We start from the raw sequence: 26,147 nt of genomic DNA, 5'->3' as shown, positions 1-26,147 counted from the left end.
ATAATTTTTTTGTCGTTCGAGGAGACTTAGTCCAGGTCCCGCAGCAAAGGGTCCCGGGTCCCAGAAGGTTTCAAAGGGAAGGGAGAGGGGCCAATAGAACTAGTGCTGTGGGGGCTTCAGGATCCAGGCATGAGGGTGGGCACCTCCGTGGCTGCGGAATGGCTCTCCATTTCTCTCTCTCTGCTTCCCCGCTTCCCTTGGGTGAGAAGAAGCCTTAGGAAAATGTGAGACTGGAATGAAGCAGAGCAGTCTGAGATCCTCATTTTCCCTTATCTGAACTCTCAATCTCTGCAGACTCCAGTTGCCTGAAGGCACTCCTCTGATTTTTTCCTGTTCTCATGGTGGACCCAATTTTTGTGACTTGCTCACCGAAGAGCTTCAGGAAGGTGTGGTGCCCATTCTTGTTGAACCAGTTGCGAATTTCCTGGATCTCCAACCCTTTGGGCCTGCACATCAATGTTGCTACCCTGCCAGTCAATGAGACCTTTGTGTGCAACAGGGCAGAAGGCTACATCTGTGTGAGAAAGGACCACAGGGGACGTCCCGTCATGTCCCTAGCGTCTGAGAATAAAAGTTACAAACGTGTAACAGGTCACACTCTGTGGTGCCCTTTTGTTAATTTATGAGTTGGAAGATGAATGTGGATTTATTGGAATGGTATAATGAAGCGTCACTGTTATGTGGATCATATTATCACCACGTATAATGCAGCAGGGAAAGAAACATCATCCGTATAAGCCTCAGCCTCTTCAAAGCTCTGTGTCCATTTCCTTTAAGTACAAGAAGTAAAGCAGCACAAATACAGGAGGTAATCTAACAAGGGGGATGGAATGACCTATCACTCACTTCCTTTCTTGGACACTAAATTTTTTTTAAAAAAATAAATTTTTTGGCTGTGCTAAGTCTTCATTGCTGTGAGAGGGCTTTCTCTAGCTAGAGAGCGGGGGCCACTGTTGGTGGTGGTGCAGGGGCTCTCACTGCCGTGGCTTCCCTTGCTGTGTGGAGTGCAGGCTCTAGGCTCCCGGGCATCCGCAGTTGTAGCACGTAGGCTCAGTAGTTGCAGCATGCAGGCATAGTTGCTCCCTGGCATGTGGAATCTTCCCTTTGTTTGAACCAGGAAACAAACCCATGTCCCCTGCATTGGCAGGTGGATTCCTATCTACTGCACCATGAGGAAGTCCTTGGAAGCTAAATGTTTGAGATAACAATGAAACTAAAAATCAACAAGACATCTCCAGACTAAGAAAGGTTACTCTTGTGTCACACTTCAGTTTATCACCAACTTCTTCTCATATTCTTTCTCCTCCCTTCCTCTGAATATCTTCCTTCTTCTTGGTTGGCAAATCAGACAACTTATCTCTCCGAAGGCAGGGATTAGCTCCAGGATGTGTGATCAGGCCATTCCAACTCAAGGCTTTCTTAGGACTTTTGTTGGTGATGTAAAGAAAGCAGTGCTATCAGGACAAATAATTTCACAATTTGTATGGAAATACAAAAAACCTCGAATAGCCAAAGCAGTCTTGAGAAAGAAGAATGGAACTGGAGGAATCAACCTGCCTGACTTCAGACTATACTACAAAGCTACAGTCATCAAGACAGTATGGTACTGGCACAAAGACAGAAATATAGATCAATGGAACAAAACAGAAAGCCCAGAGATAAATCCATGCACCTATGGACACCTTATTTTTGACAAAGGAGGCAAGAATACACAATGGAGAAAAGACAATCTCTTTAACAAGTGGTGCTGGGAAAACTGGTCAACCACTTGTAAAAGAATGAAACTAGAACACTTTCTAATGCCATACACAAAAATAAACTCAAAATGGATTAAAGATCTAAATGTAAGACAAGAAACTATAAAATTAGAGGAAAACACAGGCAAAACACTTTCTGACATAAATCACAGCAGGATCCTCTATGACCCACCTCCCAGAGTAATGGAAATAAAAGCAAAAATAAACAAATGGGACTGAATTAAACTTAAAAAACCTTTGCACAATGAAGGAAACTATAAGCCAGGTGAAAAGACAGCCTTCATAAATGGGAGAAAATAATAGCAAATGGAGCAACTGACAAAGAATTAATCTCAAAAATATACAAGCAGCTCATGCAACTCCATTCCAGAAAAATAAACAACCCAATCAAAAAATGGGCCAAAGAACTAAACAGACATTTCTCCAAAGAAGACATACAGATGGCTAACAAACACATGAAAAGATGCTCAACATCACTCATTATCAGAGAAATGCAAATCAAAACCACAATGAGGTACCATCTCACACCAGTTAGAATGGCTGCGATCCAAAAGTTACAAGCAATAAATGCTGGAGGGGGTGTGGAGAAAAGGGAACCCTCTTACACTGTTGGTGGGAATGCAAACTAGTATAGCCACTATGGAGAACAGTGTGGAGATTCCTTAAAAACTGGAAATAGAACTGCCATATGACCCAGCAATCCCACTGCTGGGCATACACACCGAGGAAACCAGAATTGAAAGAGACACATATACTGCAATGTTCATCGCAGCACTGTTTATAATAGCCAGGACATGGAAGCAACCTAGATGCCCATCAGCAGACGGATGGATAAGAAAGCTGTGGTACATATGCACAATGGAGTATTACTCAGCCATTAAAAAGAATGCATTTGAATCACTTCTAATGAGGTGGATGAAACTGGAGCCTATTATACAGAGTGAAGTAAGTCAGAGAGGAAAACACCAATACAGTATATTAATGCATATATATGGTATTTAGAAAGATGGTAACAATGACCCTATATGTGAGACAGCAAAAGAGACACAGATGTAAAGATCAGAATTTTGGACTCTGTGGGAGAAGGCGAGGGTGGGATGATATGAGCGAATAGCATTGAAACATGTATATTATCATATGTGAAATAGATCACCAGTCTAGGTTCAATGCATGAGACAGGGTGCTCGGGGCTGGTGCACTGGGATGACCCAGAGAGATGGGATGGGGATGGAGGTGGGAGGGGGGCTCAAGATGGGGAACACATGTACACCCATGGCTGATTCATATCAATGTATGGCAAAAACCACTACAATATTGTAAAGTAATTAGCCTCCAATTAAAATAAATGAATTAATTAAAAAAAGAAAGCAGTGCTATCATTTCTAGAATAATCAAATATAATTTAATAACTGCTGTTAAAGAGAGCCTGACTGAGAAGGAAGCCAAGGAAGAGGAAGGCAGAGCAGAGCAGGTGTGGTCGTGAGATGGACAAGGCGTGCCTGAGTGCCAGCACCAAGACCTCTAGACTCTTTACTTACATTGCTCAAACGTAACAATTCCTCTTTTGCTTTTAACTGGTTTGAGTTGACTTTTTGTCATTTGTAAACCAAAGATTTCTGAATAACATGCCAGGTAAGTAAGGCAAAATCAGTCATACTGGGGAATACCTGCTTATGTATCAAACATTTAGTATATGTTTAGTTTATGCCAGAAAGGGCCTTTGCAGAGAAAAATCTTATGACTTACTTGAGTCACTGTCTAATCAAGAGAACACACCTATGTGTTAGTTCAAGGATACCTGACATATCTCTGGTTATCTGAGTAAGTTTGCGTGTGTGTGTACACGCGTATGTGTCATTTATCTTCAATAGCTACTAGTCATGTATGGATGTGAGAGTTAGACCATAATGAAAGCTGAGCGCCAAAGAATTCATACTGTTGAACTGTGGTGTTGGAGAAGATTCTTGAGAGTCCCTTGGACTGCAAGGAGATCCAACTAGTCCATCCTAAAGGAAATCAGTCCTGAATATTCATTGGAAGGACTGATGCTGAAGCTGAAACTCCAATACTTTGGCCACTTGATGCAAAGAACTGACTCATTGGAAAAGACCCTGATGCTGGGAAAGATTGAAGATGGGAGGAAAAGGGGATGACAGAGGATGAGATGGTTGAATGGCATCACAGACTCAATGGACATGAGTTTGGTAAGCTCCAGGAGTTGGTGATGGACAGGGAAGCCTGGTGTGCTGCAGTCCATGGGGTCACAAAGAGTTGGACATGACTGAGTGACTGAACTGAATAAGCCATAAGCAGGGTTACCTGGATTACATAACATGACAGACTTAATTCATAAATTCTTTGCCCATATTTTTATTTGCATGAGGGTGTGAAGGACTACTTTGATGGTCACAGGCTGATGAGTTATGTGACCTTAGGCAATTTACTTAACTTCTCTGAGCTTTTAGTGTTCTTCTGTAGAATGGAGATAATGGTAGTCTGACATTAACCAAGTGTCATGAGTAATAAACAAGCAAATGCATGAAAAGTGCTTAGCATAGTTGCTGCCATATAATAAAATCACTCAATTGATGAAGAGATTTAGTTGCTCAGTCATGTCTGACTCTTTGCAACCCCATGGACTGTAGCCCATCAGGATCCCCTGTCCATGGGTTTCTCTAGGCAAGATTCCTGGAGTGGATTGCAATTCCTTTCTCCAGAGAATTGTCTTGACCCAGGGATTGAACCCAGGTCTTCTGCATTGCAGGCAGATTCTTTACCATTTGAGCTACAGGGACATCCTCAATCGATGATAGCTATTATTATTATTGCTACCATCACCATCATCATCATGAAGGAAGGGTCACAGGTAGTCTGAATAGTCTGCATGCTTGTAATGCTTTATTTGGGATTCCCTGGTGATTCAGAGGTAAAGAATCTGCCTGTCAATGCAGGAGATTCTGGTTCAATCCCTGGGTTGGGAAGATCCCCCGGAAAAGGAAATGGCAATCCACTCCAGTATTCTTGCTGGGAGAATTGCATGGACAGAGGTGCCTGGTGGGCTATAGTCCGTGGGGGTCTCAGAAATGCTGAACATGATTTAGTGACTAAACAACAACAACAGCATTTTATTATCATTTACAAAGTACTTTCACATGCATCATCCACCATGACACCATGAGTCTACAGGGCCTCACAATATCCATTTCATGTTTTGGCTTCTTGCAAGTTGATAAGAGCAGTTTTTTAAAAAGGTTTTCATATTTGACAAGATCTACTGTATATAGTATCACATATACTGAATGAGAAATGCGTTTGTTTTGGCAGCAGAATTTTAAAAGATAGGAAAACATATTTTAGCACAAATGTGTTGTTGTTTAGTTGCTATGTCCAACTCTTTGTGATCCCATGGACTGCAGCACACCAGGCTCCTCTGTCCTCCACTGTCTCCTGGAATTTGTTCAAATTCATGTCCATTGAGTCGGTGATGCTATCTAACCATCTCATCTTCTCTTGTTCCCTTCTCCTGCCTTCAATCTTTCCCAGAATCAAGGTCTTTTCCAATGAGTCAGCTCTTCGCATCAGGTGGCCAAAGTACTGGAGCTTCAGCTTCAGCATCAGTCCTTCCAATGAATATTGAGGGTTGGTTTCCTTTAGGATTAACTGGTTTGATCTTGTAGTCCATGGGACCCTCAAGAGTCTTCTTCAGCACCACAATTTGAAAGCATCAATTCTTTGGTGCTCAGCCTTCTTTATGGTTCAACTCTTTCATCCATACATGTCCACCAGAAAAAAGCATTGCTTTGGCTCTATGGACCTTTGTCAGCAAAGTGATGTCTCTGCTTTTTATTATACTGTCTAGGTTTGTTATAGCTTTCCTAGCAAGGAGCAAGTATCTTAATTTTATGGGTGCAGTCACCATCTGCAGTGATTTCGGAGTCCAAGAAAATACAATCTGTCACTGCTTCCACTTCTGCCCTTCTAATTGCCATGAAGTGATGGCACTGGATGTCATGATCTTAGTTTTTTGAATGTTGAGTTTCAAGCCAGCTTTTTCACTTGCCTTTTTCACTGTCATCAAGAAGCTCTGTAATTCCTCTTCACTTTCTGCCATTAGGGTGGTATCATCCATATATTTGAGGTTGTTGATATTTCTTTCAGCAATTTTGATTCCAGCTTGTGATTCATCCAGCCTGGTGTTTTGTGTGATGTACTCTGCATGTAAGTTAAATAAGCAGGGTGACAATATACAGCCTTGTTATATTCCTTTCCCAATTTTGAACCAGTCAGTTGTTCCATGTCCAGTTTCAACTGTTGCTTCTTGACCCGCATATAGTTTTCTCAGGAAACAAGTAAAGTGGTCTGGTCTTCCCATCTCTCGAAGAATTTCCCACAGTTTGTTGTGATCCACACAGTCAAAGGCTTATTGCTGGCGGATTCTTTACCAACTGAACTATCAGGGAAGCGCTTAGCATAGTCAACAAAGCAGAAATAGATGTTTTTCTGGAATTCCCTTGCTTTTTCTATGATCCAATGGATGTTTGCAATTTGATCTCTGGTTTCTCTGCCTTTTCGAAACCCAGTTTGTACATCTGAAAGTTCTTGGTTCACACACTGTTGAAGCCTAGCTTGAAGGATTTTGAGTGTTACTTTGTTAGCATGTGAAATGAGCACAATTGTAAGGTAGTTTGAACATTCTTTGACACTACTTTGACCAGAGTGTCTTTTTTTCCTTACTATGTCATTGTTACCATAAAGAAAAGTCTGAAGCAAATTAATTTTTTATGTCATTGGTCACTTAGAATATTCTCAAAGTTGGAGCTCTTGGAAGACTTGTATTTTATGTTACCAACATAAGCAGATTGTTGAATTTGACACAGTTAAATATTTTCTTTGTTTATGGAATGTTTTCACAAAGGCAAGCTTTCAGAAATACTAAAATAGTAAGATTTTTTTTTGTTTTTTGGACAGGAACATACTTCTGAATTAACTGGGTAAAAATCCTCAGTTGTATTGTTTAAGGGAATGTTATATTTTTGATCTTATACAAAGTTCTAGAATAAGAAAAGGCATTGATTTACTAACATAGCAAAGTTCGTTAGATTTTTCATCTTTTTGAATCTGGATATTACTCCATCTAATTCAGGGAAAACATGGCTTCCTTATTAACTACTAAGGTGACAATAATGATGTGAAAAGGAAGATTTATACAATTTTGAAAGTATAAACTTTATCAATCTCTTGCATAAAAAACCAAAAACAAACCAACAAGCTTATAAAACAGGGCTTTCTTATGTACTTAGATTATTTCCTCTTTATCAGAGCTTCCACAAGATTTGGCAGAAATATTGAGTTCTGGATTTTCCTCCTTTGTTTAGGTTGTCCATATAGTTCTGTTTCTAAGTGACTTCTAATGTCACAACATTAAAAAAAAAAAATCAAGAAACATTCTTTGCTTTGTATCATTAATTTATTGATCTATTCTATATTCTATTCTATACTTAAATATATCTAGTCTATATTTCTTAGAGTAACTTATCAAGAGTACTTAGTTCTCTATTATTTATTGTATATCACAACATGAATCCCAAATTCTAGTCTTAGATTTTGACACATAATTATGAATGCCAGTCATTATAAGTAGATGAACCATGATATTTAGGCTTTATGAAAACTGAATATATTTTAAAAGATAGGAATTTTGATTCTCCTAATTCTTAAGCAATGGCTTACTAACAAATCAGTCTTCAAAGCTGTATTAATTTAAATGTCCATTGACAAATGAGTGGATAAGGACAATGTGGTATATTTATATAATGGAGTGTTTCTCAGCCATAAAAAAGAATGAAATAAGGCCAATTTTAGCGACATGGATGGGTCTGGAGATGATCATACTTTGTGAAATAAGCAGACACAGAAAGAAAACTATCATATGATATCACTTGTATATGGAATCTAAAAAATGATACAAATGAACTTATATACAAAACAGAAACAGACACACAGACATAGAAAACAAACTTACAGTTATCAAAGGAGTGCAGGAGGCGTAAGTTAGGATTTGGGGATTCACATATACACACTACTACTATGGATAAAAGAGATGACCAACTGGGGTATACTGTAAAGCACAGGTTGCACTGGTGGTAAAGGACTCTGCTGCCAACGCAGGAGATATAAGAGATGCAGCTCCATCCCTGGGTTGGGCAGATCCCCTGAAGGGCATGGCACCCCACTCCATTATTCTTGCCTGGAGAATCCCATGGACAGAGGAGCCTGGTGGACGACAGTCCATAGGGTTGCACAGAGTCAGACACAACTGAGCGACTTAGCATGCATGCATGCACAGGGAGCTATATTCAATATATTGTAAAGAAGTGAGAAGAATCTGAATATATATACATACACACACATATATAAAACTGAATCACTGTACACCTGAAATATTACACAATATTTTAAATCAACTATACTTCAATAAAATAAATATAAAAAAGATATGCAGCAGAATTAATTGGTAATACATACAAGAGTCCATCCTAAAGGAAATCAGTCCTGAATATTCATCGGAAGGACTGATGTTGAAGCTGAAGAGCTTTGGCCACCTGATGTGAAGAGCTGACTCATTTGAAAAGACCCTGATGCTGGGAAAGACTGAAGGCAGCAGGAGAAGGATGCCAGACAGAGGATGAGATGGTTGGATGGCATCACCAACTCAATGGACATCAGTTTGAGTAAACTCTGGGAGGTGGTGATGGACAGGGAGGCCTGGCATGCCTCTTTGCGTCCGTCGAGTTGCAAAGAGTTGGACAGGACTGAGCGACTGAACTGAACTGAACAAGAGGTGTGTTAGTGTTGGTGGTGGAGGGTCTGTATTAGAGAAAGAAGCACAGGGACAGGCTTCATATTATCAATGAACATTTTAGGTAACTGCTAAGTATTTCAGACTTAACAAATAATTGCTTATGGGTTTCAGGTGGGTAATGCACGTTCAACTCAATATTCCATACGTGAAGGGAGACTGGTTGTTCCTAGGTCTCCGTTAGCTGGCTCAGAGGAGGTCAAATTAACCTTAGTAGCTCTTGAGAACCTCGCCTGGACACCACCAGGCCCTCCTGTGAATGCCCGGCCCTTTGCATCACTCCGTCTGGGCCCTGCTGGGCTCTGCTGGGCTCTGCGTTTCTCTGCCGTGGGTCAGACCTGCTGTGAGTTCTGGGGAAGGCTGTGTGCAGGAGGTCCCCTGGTCTGTGTGCTGCTCTTCATCACTCTAGGCTAGAGGTAGCACAGCTTGGACCCGAGTCTCACAACTTTGGTTTTCATCAAAACAGCCCCTTTAGCCTCATCCTGCAGTGTCTTCATAGACGGTGCGATTGAGTTTCTGGCACTGCCTGGGAAATACACAGCATCCTGTTCCATCGATGTGGCCTCCTGGGTCGTTACTGATGCTTGCCCGCTAAAGTTCTTCTCTTTCAATTCAGACTCCCAACCAGAACTGAACATGAATTCATGCAAACAAAGGGTTCAAATAAATGGGGTAGCAAGAATGGGAATTTCTGGTCCTACCAGTTTCGATATTTATCAATATTCTGCTAGTATTATTTGCATATTTCATTTTTAAAATCAAAATGATTTGATTTATTTAAACTAAAAAAAAAAAAAATCACTGATTTCTCTTAACCCGTGTCCCCTGCCTCTGGCAACCGCTAATCTGTTCTCTGTGTCTATGAGCTTGTTGCTGTTTATATTTCACATATAGGAGAGATCATACATATTTGTCTTTCTCTATCTGACTTGTTTTACTTAGCATAATATGCTCAAGGTCTATATGTGTTATTTCAAATGGCAAGATTTCTTTCTTTTTTATAGCTGAATAATATTTCATTTTATATACCTTGACTTCTTTATCCAATGAGTACTTACGTTTTTTCCATTTCTTGGCTGTTGTAAACAATGCTTCGATGAATGGTGGTGCATCTGTCTTTTTGAGTTCATGTTTTCATTTTCTTTGGAGAAATTCCCGGAAGCGGGGTTGATGGATCACAGGGTGGTTATATTTGTAATTTCTTGAGGACCCTCCATACTGTTTTCCATAGTAGCTGCATCAGTTTACATTCCCATCAACAGTACATCAGGATCCCCTTTTCTTCACATCCTTGCTCACACTTTTTATTTCTTGTTTTTGTTGATAACTTTTCTAACAGGTGTGAGGTGATATGTCATTGTGGTTTTGATTTCCGTTTCTCTGATGATTAATCATTGAGCATCTTTTCATGTACCTTTTGGCCATCTGTATGTCTTCTTGGAAAACTATCTATTCAGAGGTTTTGCCCATTTTAAATCAAATTGTTGGTTTTTTTCCTATTGGATTGTATTTGTTCTTTATATATTTGAATGTATATTTCATTTTAATAGATTACTTTAGAAGATGACTTGAACATGTAGTTAGTATAGTCTCAAAAGATAAATAGACCCAGAACTTTATAAAAAAGCTTCTTTTGTGATTTTGTGGTTATGACTATATTGCCCTCTTAAGAAACATATTATTAATAGGTGATGGTTGTAGGTACACAGACCATCATAGAAAGTGAGCAGGAATTTAAAGAAATCTGTGAAAGATCAAAAATAACAAATTTGCCATGATGATTTTTTGGGGTGGTTCAAATATTGAAGAGATGTCAGTTTTCAGTAGTCAGTGGCTTCTGCATGATATTTGCATAGGGAGAACTTTAAAAAGGTCACATTTCTTTTCTACTTTCATATTTACTTTGTGTTAAGGTTATAGGATCTTGGCAATGTTGCTGATACTATTTTGGTAAACTCCAACTCTGTTCAAATTTAGTGGGATGGAAAATTTGAGCTGCAGGAACAATAAATATATTTTATGTCCTTGTAACATTCAAGCTGTAATATGTTTGAGATGCAGTGAAAGTTGCTTTTTTTTTTTTGCCTCACACTCTGAAGGAAGAGAGAAACTTTTGTTTATATATTTTAGAGTTTTGTCTTTGCAGTTAACACAAAGTCAAATGTAGATATAATCCACTTTAAGCATTTCTGGCAAAATATCAAGTATACCTGTTTTTTTTTATAAGGGACAAAAATAAACTTTTCATCAATACAAATCCTCTGCTCTGTGTATGACTTCTGTCAGTCAAGCTGTGATCTTGTGGACTTATGGAATACTGATGCTTTACAGGAAGTAAAAGGCAGATGTGTAATCTGAGACATCTCCCTATTCTTATTAGTTATGTCTGATTCTGAGTTGACTCATACAGAATTTCACATAAAGGACCCTGTTTATATATTCTTTATTCCTCTCTTTTAAAAGTGTAAAATTTTATGTGCTTATTTGAGTGAAATGGTCTGAGGGTATTCAGAATCAATCAGACAAAGATTATTTAATTTGTGCTTCACTGTGTTCTATACAGAGAAGGCAATGGCACCCCACTCCAGTACTCTTGCCTGTAAAATCCCATGGATGGAGGAGCCTGGTGGGCTACAGTCCACGGGGTCGCGAAGAGTCGGACACGACTGAGCGACTTCACTTTCATTTTTCACTTTCATGCATTGGAGAAGGACATGGCAAGCTACTCCAGTGTTCTTGCCTGGAGAATCCCAGGGACGGGGGAACCTGGTGGGCTGCCGTCTGTGGGGTCGCACAGAGTCAGACATGACTGAAGCAACTTAGCAGCAGCAGTGTTCTATAACGGTTTCCTTACAAAGATATTTGATAACGTAAGGACTGTCTGTGTGTGTATAAATTCTTTTCACTCACCATGCTTACATGTGTGTACTAGACTGTAAGTGCCTTGAAGAGCAAGACTATGTGGTTTTGTTCATTTTGTTAACCTTATAACACCTAGCCGATGGCTATTGAGAAATAAACGCCAGATTAACATTGTACAGACTTTACCCTCCTGAAGATGTCTATCTGTGGTGCTTAAAGCCATCTAATGAGATGGATTAGACAAGCCATAGAATCCTTTGTTTCACAGATGATGCAGTCTCAGAGACAGTGAGTGATCTGTGATTCCCTCCATGTTTCACTCCATCCACTTTTTTGTGTCTTACAGCTGGGCACTTGGAGTGGTGCCTTACCACGAAAGGTGGTGGGAAAAGCGTTGCTGACAAATTTTATGTTTGCATTCATGGGTTAGGTTGTTGACACCAGATAGAAGCCTTCCTACAAAGCCACAGGACATCTTCCTCACCACTGGTACCTCACTTCCAGGACTAGAGGGAGTACCCAACTACATTCAAGATAGTGATGAGCAAAACCTCCGCGAGATTGGCAATGGAAATGCACTAGCTGCGTGGATAGTGGTGGACATGCACCTTTGCAGGTGGTCTCCGGTTGGGTGGAGCTCCTCACGCTGGCTCCCAGCAGTGATAGAATTCCCGGTAGTCGTTTTCCCCTAAGCTTCAGGTTCAGTACTTGAGTTGCTGGACCGTCTTTACCTAACTTTTATCCAGTCTCATTCACTATACACTAAGTTATCTCTCAGATAGACAGGAATTTGTGTTGAGAATGAATCAGTAAAATCAGCATGGCTCATCACACACAGGCCACCTTGTGTCTTTGAGTTACAAACATTTATCTAGCCAACTCTTCTTATCTCTCAGAGTTTTAGTGAGAGGCTTAACATTTAGCTAATTGCTGCACATAATTCTGGGATGGATGATGTAGCAATTTGGCTTGACCCCTGGCACTGTGCTATATGCTGATACATTTCTATCCAACTCAACAAATAGTTTACTGAGTGCATATTTCAGGCCAGGGGACTGTGCTGATGCAGGAAATGACGGATACACAGTTCTTGCCTTCATGGAACATATAACCTAGTAGGGACAGATGAGAAGAGAGGAATGACTGTTGGATTAATGTGATGAAAGAAGAGATGGGAAAAGTTTTTTTTCAGAGGGCCAAGTATGCCGGAACTTTCTGGTTATCTCAGATCTTAGATTGCCTTAACTTCTTCATGTCCTAACAGGTATAGACTCTGGTCTCAGTAGAGATGAAACATTTTGAAGGTTCTATGGTTATAGATGAAACTGTAGTTTTACGGTCTGTGAACACACAGGAATTAAATTGGACGGCTTTAAAACTCTTGGCAGTGAAAAATTAGTCATTCCTCTAAGACTGGGAATAAGGCAAGGGTGCCCACTTTGACCACTTCTGTTCAACATAGCTATAGAAGTCCTAGTCAGAGCAACTAGGCAAGAAAAAGAAATAAGTTGTCTACACTGGAAGGAAAAAAGTAAAACTGTCTCTGTTTGCACATGATATGATCTTATGTATTGAAAATGTTAAAGATTCCACCAAAAAACTCTTAGAACTAACAAATGTATTCAGGAAAGTTTCAGGACAAAAAAATTAACATACATAAATTAGTTGTGTTTTTATGTATTACCAACAAAATATCTGAAGAAGAAATAAAGAAAATTTTATTTATAATATCATCACAGACAATAGGAATAAATATATTCAAGGAGGTGAAAAATCTGAAACTAGAAAACTAAAAGATTTTAATGAAAAAATCGAAGAAGTTACAAATAAATGGAAAAAACATCTCTTAATCATGGATCAGGAGAGTTAACATTTTTAAAATGCCCATACTACCCACAACCATCTATGTAATTATTAAAATTCTAATAGAACTTTTCAGAGAAATAGAAAAAATTCTAAAACTCATATGGAACCACAAAAGACCCTGAATAGACAAGGAAATTTTGAGAAAGAACAATGTGGGAGATATCACATTTATTTATTTCAAACTGTATTACAAACCAATAGTAATTAAAACACTGTGGTACTAGTATAAAAACATAGATTAATGGAACAGAAAGAAGAGCCTTGAAGTGTGCATGTACGATCCACAAATATTTGACAAATGAGCCAAGAATATTCAACAGGAAAATGCTAATCTCTTCAATAAAAGGTACTGAAAAACTGGATAATCACGTGCAAAAGAACTACATTAAACCCCTAACACAATTCACAAAACTTAACACAAAATACATTAAATGCTTAAACATAAGATGAAAAACGATAACACTTAAAAGAAAACACAGGGACAGTCTTCTTGACACTGGTTTTAGCAATGATTTTTTTTCGAAAAGACATTAAAAATACAAATAACAAAGGCAAAATTAAATAAGTGGGACTACAGCAAACTGAAAACCTTCTGCATGGTGAAAGAAAAATTCAATAAAATGAAGATGGAATGGTAGAAAATATTTGCAAACCATATATCTGATAAGACGTTAATATCAAAAATTGTTAAGAAATTCATACAACTTGATAGCAAAAAACTTAATCTAGTTAAGAAATGGTCAAAACACCTACATAGATATTTTCCAATAGAAAGGACACAAATGGCCAATGGGTATAGGAAAAAGTGTTCAACATCACTAATCATTAAGAAAATGCAAACCCCAAATCACAATGAGATACTATCTCATGTTTGTTAAGATGGCTATTATCAAAAAGAAAGCAATAGCAGACATTGTTTTATCAAAAAGCAACGTTGGTAAGGATGTGGAGAAAAGGAAACCCTTGTGCACTGTTGGGAATCGTAAATTGATGAAGCCACTATGGAAAACAGTATGGAGACTCCTCAAAAAATTAAAGATAAAACTACCCTGTTATTCAGCAATTCCACTTTTGAGTATTTATCTGAAGGAAATGAAATCTGGATCTTGAGTGTCTGCACTCCCATGTTCCTTCAGCATTATTCACAGTCGCCAAAGATATGGAAACAACCTACATGTCTGTAGATGGTTGAATGGATAAAGAAGATGTGAGATATAAAATATTCCCTGTTGGAATATTATTCAGCTATGCTGTGCTTAGCTGCTCAATTGTGTCTGGCTCTTTGCGACCCCATGGACTGCAACTCACCAGGCTCCTCTGTCCGTGGGGATTCTCCAGGCAAGAATACAGGAGTGGGCCATGCCCTCCTCTAGGGGGTCTTCCTAACCTAGGATCTAACTCAGGTCTCCTGCATTGCAGGCAGATTCTTTACCATCTGAGTCACCAGGGAAGCCCCAGTGAGAAAGCTATGAGAAAGAAGGAAATCCTGCCATTTGCAACGACATGGTTAAAACCTGAGAGCTATGCTAAGAGAAATAAGTCAGACAGCGAGAGAAAAATACTGTAAAGATCTCACTTATATGTGGAACTTAAATAAGTCATATTCATAGAAACAAAGAGTAAAATGCTGGCACCAGGGGCTGAGGGCTTGGAGAAATGGGAAAATACTAGTCAAATGATGAAAACTTCCAGCTATAAGATGAATAATTTCCAAGGATCTAATGTATGACATGGGCTTCCCTGGTGGCTCAGAGGTTAAAGAGTCTGCCTACAGTGTGGGAGACCCGGGTTCGATCCCTGGGTCGGAAAGATCCCCTGTAGGAGGAAATGGTAACCCACTTCAGTATTCTTGCCTGGAGAATCCCATGGATGGAGAAGCCTGGTAGGCTACAGTCCATGGGGTCGCAAAGAGTCGGACACGACTGAGCGACTTCACTTCACTTCACATCAGTGTATGACATAGTGATTATAGTTAACAGTACTGCATTATATACTTGAAAATTGCTAAGAGAGTAGATCTTAAACAATCCTACCATACACACATAAGTGGTGCTGTATATAAGTGTGTAAAATCATCACTAGTACACTTTAAACTTACACAGTGTTGTCAATTACATCTCAATAAAATCAGAAAAAACCAAAAACCTTTTCAATCTGAAAGTATTCTTTTGTATTATTGCAATAGCTAACATCGATCAAAGGTTGAATACGTACCAGGCATAGAATGGGAGGCTCTGACAGGCATTGTTTCATTTAATAGAAGTAATGTTTGTGGGATCTGCTCTGTAGACTTGTCTACAAGTATCATCAAGAGTAGTGTGGCAGTTTTTAGACAGCCATCGAGATAGCAAATGGTCTTGCCCAGATATCTTTCTGGACTTAGATATTTGATATCCTTTTGGGAGGAATTCGTATCACCTATACCTATAATCATCTATGTTCAAAATATGTAATATTTGCATGTCAACTTTTGTTCAAGTGAGAGCCAATCCATTTGATGCCTCACATAATTTTTTAAAACCTCTCAAGACAAAAAAGCAGTTTTCAAAGCAAAACAGGGTCCTTTCATTCATTATAGCTATTTATTTAAAGAGAGAATTATCTTTAAAATGCTTCATAGTCACTCATCTCTGTCAAGTATCTTTTTCTGCAAAGCTGTTTAAGTCTTTTTGGGATTACCCTGTGCTGCTTTCAAATGTTCTTGGATTTACTTGCTGCCTGACTCATTAGGCTTCCCTGGTGGCTCAGCTGGTAAAGAATCCACCTGCAATGCAGGAGACTCCAGTTCGATTCCTGGGCAGGGAAGACCTGCTGGAGAAGGGATAGGCTACCCTCCCCAGTATTCTTGGGCTCCCCTGGTGGCTCAGCTGGTAAAGAATCTGCCTGCAATGTGGGAGATCTGGGTTCAATCCCTGCATTGGGAAGATCCCCTGGGGAAGGGAACAGCTATCCACTTCAGTGTTCTGGACTGGAGAATTCCATGGACTTTATAGTCCATAGGGTCACAAAGAGTTGGACACGACTGGGTGATTTTCACTTTCACTTTGGTAGGCATACGTGGTCTTCTGCACACCTGCCAGGGGTTGGTTAGTGCACATTCCTTCTATAAGGTGAAAGCAGGAACATGAGCCATGTCTTGACAATAGACCAGAAGTACTTGCTAGGAGAAAGAGGTGGGGTGGTCAGTGTCCCCCTCCCCGGCTATTGTTGTTCAGTTGCTAAGTCATGTCTGCCTCTTTGCAACTCCATGGACTACAGCACATCAGGCTTCCCTGTGCTTTCACTATCTCTTGGAGTTTGCTCAAATTCATGTCCATTGAGTTGGTGATGCTATCCCCACTAACCTGGCAAGTTACTTAAGTAACCATGAGGATGACGCTATGACTATAACAATGGTGATGCAGATGATGACAGGGAGGCTGGTGGTATTAGTGACAAATGAGAGTTTCAGAAAGTTGGAAAATTGCTTTGTGTAACTATTTTACTTAATCCTCACAACAACCAAGTGAACTCAGTGCTCATACATTCATTTATGAAGAATGGAACGGAGCATCAGCCTCTGCACTGGGCAAGCCGGGATTTGAGCCCAGGTCAATCTAATTCCAGATCTGGGGCTTTATGTTTCTACATGGCACTAACTTAATACCTTGAGGCCAAGATTCCTGTCTAAGGGACAAGGTAAGTCAGCTCTATTATCTTTAGTTCTCCTATGATTGAAATGGAGCTATCTTTATTTGAACGCTATCCGTAAATGAACTGGAAATTCTCCTCGTGTCACACAGTTGGAAAAAGTAACGTTACATAAATGTCATGAAGGAGCAGCAGGTGAAGAGTCCGTCTGTGAGTGAGAACACAGCATGGCCCAGAGGAGGGAACCTGTGTGTGGGGCTGGCCTGGCCAGCACCTGGCCCCACCCTGCCAACTGCGTGATCTGCTGTGTTCCCCTCACCTAGAGGTGGGGCTAAAGATAGACACCTTGAAGGGCTACTGGTACCCGTGGAGAAGAAAAATTACAAATATCTGCAGTGCCTGTCAAGGAAAGTGCAACATTGCCTCTACTCAAAAATGGTCATAAGGTCCTATGGTGGTAATGACCTTTTTACCTTCCTGCTTACAAACCACTAGTTTCAGTCAAATCTGGGGATAAAATTATAAAGCCTTAACTCAGCATAAAATAGCTGTTCCTGATCTGATCCCTGCCCACGCCATCAGGCCTGTTTTTAGCCATTCTCGCTCTCACTGGGTTTTTGATTGCTCGAATGGTTTAAACATTACCTTTCTACCCCAGGACCTTTGAACATGCTGTGTCTGTGGCTTTCTATTAACTCACTACTTGTTCTTGTCTTTGAGGTCTCAGGTTAAATGTCACTTCCCCAGGGAGCTTTCCCTGAACCCCAGAAAACATCAGGCCCCATTTAATATATTCCCATAACCGGGAGTTGGTGATGGACAGGGAGGCCTGGCATGCTGCAATTCATGGGGTCACAAAGAGCTGGACATGACTGAGCAACTGAACTGAACTGAACCTTTTCTTACTTGGGATACCCCTCACAGTGGTAATTAAGTACTTAATGCATCATTACTTGTTTAATGTCTGTCTCTTCACTAGGATGTAACCTCCAAGGGCACCAAGCCCATGCTCTAGCTTCAGCTCCTTTCATAGGGCTCCATTCATAACTGGTATTTGAGGAGTGTTTATGTAGTGAATGAATAAAATAATCAGTGAGTTGATGAATAAAGCATTGCCTTCTTTAAAAGATTCCTCTTGTCATTTCTCAACCTGTTTTGCTTGAAGGAAGACCATGGGCTGTGAGCCATGAGACTTTTACCAAAGTCACAGGTTTTTAGCCAAAGTTGTGTCCTGATGAGAACAAGACTTCCTGAGGGACTATGTGTTACCTGTGGCACAGCAGGCAGCCTTGTGTACCCAATGAGCTGCATGCACTCTGACCAGAGTGATACCATTGGTGATAAAAAGATACCACCTCCGTGAAACAGACGCTCCATTTTACGATGGAAGCAGAGAAGCTGAAGGCTGCAGGTGCGGGCTACGCTGACACGGGCTCTGTGGAGGATCATTAAGAGCCTCCTTAGAAATGTGGGTTTACTCTGTGTTTAATCAGCCACAGGCAGAAGAAATGGCTTCATTTCAGCTCGATGAGAGCCAGATCACAAAAGGAAGATAGATGGCCAATACAGTCCCTCACTGCAAGCATATTGTCTTAATTTGAAGGAACAGCCTGGCACTCGTACTAATCAGGGAGGAAAGTACAACACGGTTAGCATGGAGGATGGGCCAGTTTAACTCTCAGCGCGCCCCTTAAAGAAAAGCTCTCATTTGTTTCCTTAATTAATATTTTAAGGAAAGTGAGAACCATAAAACACATGACTCAACCACTTAAGAAGTTCCCCGGCTTGGAATCCATGATGTTTAAGGGAGGACTTTTTATATGCAAAACTTCTAAACCTCTACCAATAAAGAAGTATTGTAATCAATGAATGAAGTGCCTTAGGAAGGACAGTCCATTTGCTGGCGGCTTTACTTACCTGGTCATATTTGCAGCTGACTGCAAAAAAAGCTACAAATAGAGACAATGTCCTGCGGATTGTGTGGTTACCTGATGGTTGCTCAGAGGCTCTTGTCAGTGGCTTGGACCTCTGTTCGTCTTAGGTCCTCGAGAGCTCACCTTGGGGAGGCATGTGAAATGAGATTCAGCTCAGCTCAGCTCAGTCAGTTTGCTTCTTGATTGCCTGAAAATGCCAGAAAAGGGATTTGAAGCTTGGGTGGGAGCCGTGACACAGATCTGAACTTAGAGTCCTTGCCAAACCCCTCTTATTTGAAGTTGGAGCAGGTAATGAGTAGTTTGGGTACTTACAAACAAGTGGATGTTTTAGAATCATCTGGTGTGTGTCACATCCGTGTTTTCCTGAGATCCCCGGAGCCTTAGCACAAAGAGCTTTCACCGCCCTCCCCACCCCAATGACTATTTTCCAGATGTTCTGAAACAATGTCAAGTGACCCATTTTACTCCTGAGAGGTTTAGAAAGGGGCATTTATGGAGAGACTGGTGAGGGAGGCTGAGATACTCACTCAGCAGCTAAGTCCTAGATAATCTCCCACGAACGCGGTATCGGATGGTGCTTTACCTAAGGCACACTGAGGATGGTTTTTAGAAAACGATATGCTAAACACTCCTACAGTGAAGGAGAAACTTAAGAAGCTTAACAATGGATGTAGAAATATTATCATCGGCTATCGAGGTAATAGTATCCAGTCATTCCTCACCTACAGGCGCAGATTTAGGCTTAAGCAGATGAAGACAACATGGAGGAAGTGTGTGGTCTTAGAGTGTTTAAACATCAGCCAGTCGAGGCAAAGGACTCTCTGTTAACATAAAACCTGAACATGTGTCTTTTGCTTTTTGCACTGACTGTCATGAATTATAGAATCACAATCACAGAAATGAAAGTAGCATAGCGAGGTGGGGAGGGATAAATTAGGATGTTGGGATTAACAGATACTCATGCTTGCTTCCCAGATGGCTCATCAGGTAAAGAATCCGCCTGCAATGTGGGAGATGCAGAAGACACAGGTTCAATCCCTGGGTTGCGAAGATCCCCTGGAGAAGGAAATGGCAACCCACTCTGGTATTCTTGCCTGGAGAAATCCATGGACAGAGGAGCCTGGCGAGCAACAGTCCAAAGGGTGCAAGGAATCGGACATGACTGAGTGCCTAAGCACACAAGCACTACCATATATAAAATAGACAAATAACAAGGACCTACTGCAGAGCAGGTCCCTGGTGGCTCAGACGATAAAGCGTCTGCCTGCAATGCGGGAGACCCGGGTTCGATTCCGGGGTCGGGAAGATCCCCCGGAGAAGGAAATGGCAATCCACTCCAGCACTCTTGCCTGAAAAATTCCATGGACGGAGGAACCCGATAGGCTACAGTCCATGGGGTTACAAAGAGTCGGACTCGACTGAGCGACTTCACTTTCACTTTCACTTTCACACTAGAGCATAGGAAACTATATTCAATATCTTGTAATAACCTACAATGGAAAAGCATCTGAAAAAAGAATGTATGCATGTGTGTGTGTGTGTGTGTGTGTGCGTGCGTGCGTGTGTGTGTGAATCCCATGGACAGAGGAGCCTGGTGGGCTACAGTCTGTGGGGTTGTAAAGAGTCAGACATGACTAAAGCAACTTAGCATGCATGTGTATATATATTTATATACACACACATATATATAAATGAATCACTTTGCTGTATACCTGAAATTAGCACAACATTGTAAATCAACTGTACTTTGTAAAAAAAAAAACAAAAAATAGCAAGAGGCATCCTGAGGCTTTATACAGACCTTTATGAGGAAGTAATAACATTGAAACAAGAGAACCATAATTTGCAATTAGGAAATTGTTTCATTCTCTGCACATGGGCAGCACATGCCAGAGAAGTCCCCAGGATGGGAACCCAGCTCTTTGACCACATAGTGGAAGCAAGTCATCCTCAAGGAGAAGCTGTATATTGCCCTATGCATATATGTGTACTAAGTCGCTTCAGTCATATCCGACTCTTTGTGACCCCATGAATTGTAGCCCACCGGGCTCCTCTGTCCATAGGATTCTCCAGGTAAGAATATGGTGGGTTGCCGTGCCCTCCTCTAGGGGATCATCCCGACCCAGGGATTGAATCCGTGTCTCTAATGTCTTCTGCATTGGCAGGCCGGTTCTTCACCACTAGCGTTAGCTAGGAAACTCCACATTGCCTTATACCCAGTCTTATATTAAAAAAACAAACCACCAATTCCCTCCAAACACGGACATCAGACAACATGTCAAAATCTGGCAAGAAGGTAGGATAACTCTTCCACAGCACATCTGCTGCATGTAGATGGCATTCAGCGGAATCGGTTCCCCCAACACCCCAACGTAAGCAACGTGCCAAAGCCTTGATGGGAAAAGTACTTAATGATCTACAGTGCGTCAGTCACCCAGCGGCTGCCAGTGCAAAATGAACAACCTTTCCTGGCACCAATTTCATGATCGCTGGCACTGAACTCAGGGCAGCCGTCCTGCCGGGGTCCTCTATACGTGAAAGGGAAAGGGAACACACGTGAGGGGCTCCTAGTCTCTGCAGAGCTCAGGATGCCTGCTGGTCGCCCCGATGCTTAGCAACTGTCTACACAGGAGATTGTTAGGCTGCAACACGCCACCAACTCAGGCTAACAGGCCTTTCCCTGAGTTCAGACATAGATGCCCCTCATCTATTAGAAGGCTGGGAATCTAGGTCAGTGCTGGCAGGTTTGCCTGATTCCAACTCTGGTAAAGAAGCAGAATTCCACTCTTCATGAAGACTTGGATGCCCACGTGAGATGAGATGGCTACTTGTTGATTTGCAAACATGTGGTCTGGAACATAAAACACTGAACCTTTTGAGTCAATTGTGTTACCGCCGGTGCTTTTTTGATTCCTTCCACCGATCTGTTCATAGTTAGAAGCATGACTTACATTACCCTTATCTTAACATCCTGAACCATCAGTGTTGTTATTGATCATCAAATTAGTCACTTCCTCTCATTTCAGATCCACTGACAGTTTTGGATGGTTTGAGTTGAGTGGGTTGGACAAGGGGAAATAGGTGATTTCCTTTGCCTCTTGTAGAGTTAATCTCTCATCCAGATACTGCTAAAGCATCTCTTTCAACAGAGGTCTTTATTCCTAGTTTAGCAGCATAACAATAAGGAACAAGTTTCTTCTTTACAAGGCTACAACTCAAAGTCCAAATGATAGATGATTTCCTGGTCCTGAAGAAGACACTTAAGCACTTATATTTCTTTCAACAATTTATTCCAGTTTGAACAAGACAGTCCATTTCTCATGTAAGCATGGAGCAAACAAGTTATGTGTATTCAAAAAAAAAAATGTATGGCATTCTTTCAAGTGTTGGATTAGAAGAAGGACTTAGAATGTTGCCAACCAGAAATAGTATTTTTTGAGTGTCCACCATTTAATATTTGGGGGCCTCTCTCCTGTCTGCAGATTTCCCGGGTGGTGCAGTGGTAAAGAATCTGCCTGCTGATGCATGAGAAACAGGAGACAAGGGCTCTATCCTGGGTCAGGAAGATCCCCTGGAGAAGGGAATGGCAATCCATTCCAGTATTCTTACCTGGAAAATTCTACAGACAGAGAAGACTGGCGGGCTACAGTCCATGGGGTCAAAGAGTCTGCCACAGCTGAGCAAGAGAGCATGCACACACTCCTGTCTGCATGCGTCTTCTCTGTTCTTAAACATCCTGTTTAGGTCTGCCGAGAGAACAAACTTTCTTACCGAGGATTTTTGGATGTTTTCTTGATTCACTCCAGTGGCCCCAATGGAGACTTCTAGTTCTTAATTCCATTTTTCTTTGTTATGTATGGACCTCTCCACCTCCCCTCACAGCCTGTCTACCTACCAAATAACTATTTGGGCTGCTCAGGGAGTCAGGATGGCCCAGAATCTAGAACATATCCACAGCTTCATCCAGCTGTAGAAGTTTCTCTTTCCCCTCCCTTCTCCAGGGGATCTTCCCAATCTGGAGATTGAACCCAGGTTTCCTGCATTGAAGGCAAATTCTTTACCATCTGAGCCACCAGAAAAACCCTCTCTTTTCCCCTGAATAGAAATATTTGTTTCAACTAACATGTTTTATTAAGTGTGTTGCATCATCACTGTTAAAAATACCAATTCTGCTGCAATTATTGCCACAAGGAAAGATTTGTAAATATCTTGGAAAAAGAGTCCTTTTTCACCCCCAATACAAATAGCTAAGTTAGCATATGTCTTTCTAAAATCCCTTTCTTTTATAAAAATCATCCCTTTCCTTCCTTCCTGATCTATCAAAAGAGGTACATTTGCCCATGTTCTCCACCCAAGGGTGAAGCATTATATATTTTGACATATGTACTTGGCCCAGAGAGAATCAAAGTGGCTGTAACAGCTTTGACCATAGTAGTTATTTGAGTAATCTTGCGAAAGATTTTTCCAACCAACAGGTCTTTGGAGGAACTGAAACAGGCTTCTTTTATGGGTGCCTCTTAAGGGATCAGTTAGGATCAGAAATGATCGATGCTTCTCTTCTATACTTACAGTCTCTGAGAGACCAAGTTGCCTGGGAGTCTCCCCTAAGTGAAGCCTGCCTTGAAGGCTGAGCCATCCTATGTTGAAGAGGAGCAACTGCCACTCAGAAACATTTTCATCAACGTCTTTCTGTGTTGCATGAACCTAAGACTCACCTGAACCACGAGTTATGAGAAAATTCATGCCCCATCACAGCGAAACAGCTGTGTTCCCCCAGTCACTGATTTTGAAAGATGTTAAGGGAAGGTATTTGTTTTGAGCCTGTCGTTTTGGCTACAACTTCCCCTTCAGGTTTTCATATCATGATGTCTCCTAGTCCTGTAACTGTTACCTTGTTTCTCTGATAGAGTCGGGGGGACCCAGGACCAGTCCTTTCCAGCTCCTAATCAGAAGGTAGGTAGACATGACAATATGCCAAGAATTATTTCTGGTGGGGCCCTAACAGCAGAGGAAGTGCCTCTATAGAATGGCTCATTGTAACAGAAGATAGATATGCCTGACCTGGCCTTTATGACAGATGTCAAATATATTGAAGCATGTTGTGAAGCAGATCAACTTATTGGCAAAGAAACGGAAGACCACCAAGGAGGGTGGCCAGATTTCCTGTCTCTGTGCAGACACAGCAGTGAGTCTGCTGGAGGGCCAGTGGGTGGAGAGAGGGGAGACCTGGGTGAGCTGTCTGAATTGCTGCCTTGTCCACACCAGGCTTGTCAATGAAAGTCCCCAAACCACAGAGGTTGTTGGGAGAGTGCAGGGCGGATGGAGGACCAGGGTGGGGGACTAAGGTGACAGGGCCCACCCTGAGAGCAAGCACCTCTTCCATGTAGCATCTTAGGTGCCTCCTGGGCCTGCTCAAGAAATGTTGGTTCTTGAAGGAGAACCCAGTTCTCCTTCCTGGGTTCAGTTCAAGAAAGACTCCTTGAGGGTCCACCGTGTGCCAAGCACAGTGCTGGGCGTTGGAGATGAGTGTTAATACCACCCTGGTTTCAACTCTAATCCCACCCCCGTCACAGAGCTCTCTGCCTCCTTCTTCTGTGTCCCTCTCCCTTGGGAGAACGTGGGGTTTTTGGGTGACTCATTAGCTGCTGGGTGGTCTGGGGTAAGTTGATCGACTTCTCTGAGCCTTGTTTTCTTCAGTCACGAAAAGGACACTTGGACTCCTGCCTCATAGAGTTGAGAATATTGGACTTAACAGTGTGATTGTGCTTTGCTAAAAAGACAAGCTGCTGCTGCTAAGTCACTTCAGGCGTGTCTGACTCTGTGTGACCCCATAGATGGTAGCCCACCAGGCTCCCCCATCCCTGGGATTCTCCAGGCAAGAACACTGGAGTGGGTTGCCATTTCCTTCTCCAAAAAAGACCAGCTAGGTAAGCTATATAAGGGGGAGTGATGACTAGCTCACCATTTACCTTTTACCTCATCATGGTTACTTTTCAGGTAATTTATATCACCCTCCACTGAGACCATCTGCTGTTAGATTACAAGCTCCCAGTACCCTTAGCCCTGGGCTCACTTAGTCAAATATGATTATCAGAAAACCTTGGGACAAATGAATTATACAAAGGCCACTTTTCCTTCAAATGGTTATAGCCAGCAGCCAGGTGTTCTGCTTGGTTAGAGAATAACCTGGGTGTCAGCTGCCTCTTTAGCTGGGCACCCTTGTACAGTGCGCAACCCACACAACCGCCCATGGTGAGCCTGCTAGTGTCACATGGTGCTTGGCCCAACGACATATCTAAATGATTTCAAACTCAATTTATTACAGTCACTGCTGTGCCCAGAATGATGGCATTATGTTTTCAATAGGATTACTTTAGCCATTGGAAAGACTCAATGGATAAATTATAGATAACATGTAAAAAGTCACAACAACGGGTTCTTCTCTCCTCTTAAAATGTTTCTTCAAGTCAATCATGGAACTAATGTAGTATTGCATTTCGCCTGGGTTTGCTGGACATAAAGGGTACAGGTTTTTGTTTCTTTGCTTTAAGTTTTTGTGACCATGAACTATGGGAAATCAACACTGACACGGACTAGGAGCAAACCATGGAGGTGACACAAATTATTAAAGAAGGACAGTATGTCTATAGATCTGGGTTCCCCATGATTAGGGAAGGGAGATGAAATAGAGAAGTTGAGACTAGCTTGCAGGGAAAGTTCCTTGTGATATGGAGTATTTGTTGGTTTAACTCTCCTGCCTTTGCTTATTCTGTCTAGATAGTTCAGTTGCTAAAAGTAAAACCCTTGTTAGATGGAAGAGCTGAACAGTTTCACATTTATATATTCCATTTTGTAGTAGTAACATGGAAAGAAATCTCAAGAAAGCAGATCTACACAGATTTCATTCTCTACACCAGCTTCCAAGGTTGTCAGATGCTTTTTCTATAGAGCAGAAAATGCAAGTCTCTCTAGAAGGAAAAAAAAACCCCCAGAATCTAGCTTTATGTAAATGACAAGGGAATGGGGTAAAAACGGAACTAAAAAATGGAATTGCTTTGTATGTGGGACAGTTAACTTTAGTGAGATCCTAATGATTAGATTTTTGGCTCCTCAGGAAGCAGTGTGATGCTGTAACTGTCTATCTCTTAGGCAGGCTTGAGGTGTCAAAGGAAAAAAGATTTTTCATTTGAATCTAGAAAATGTAGACTCTGTCACTGGGCTGAAGGAGGAGCAAATGGT

General features: G+C 41.3%; 1 protein-coding gene across 8 annotated transcripts in view; it reads left to right on the top strand.

The window, feature by feature from the left end:
* The window catches only part of LOC147349792 (uncharacterized), a 134,279-nt gene that overhangs the window by 98,777 nt on the left and 9,355 nt on the right, over window positions 1–26,147 (top strand). For 5 of the 8 annotated variants that reach the window (XR_015150543.1, XR_015150532.1, XR_015150536.1 and 2 more), the window contains one exon: window positions 23,480–23,861. The gene's annotated coding sequence lies outside the window, so the exon portion shown is untranslated. Of the gene's footprint in view, window positions 1–23,479; window positions 23,862–24,605; window positions 24,836–26,147 lie in introns of all 8 variants that reach the window. The other 3 variants (XR_015150533.1, XR_015150534.1, XR_015150531.1) reach the window with 3 other exon arrangements.

This window comes from Bos grunniens, chromosome 21, assembly GCF_055505025.1.
Source record: "Bos grunniens cultivar Pamir isolate PY7600 chromosome 21, Bosgru_T2T1.0, whole genome shotgun sequence".
In the NCBI taxonomy this organism is placed as follows: Eukaryota; Metazoa; Chordata; class Mammalia; order Artiodactyla; family Bovidae; genus Bos; species Bos grunniens.
Note: the sequence above shows the minus strand (reverse complement) of the source record. Positions and strands in the feature narration are given on the sequence as shown.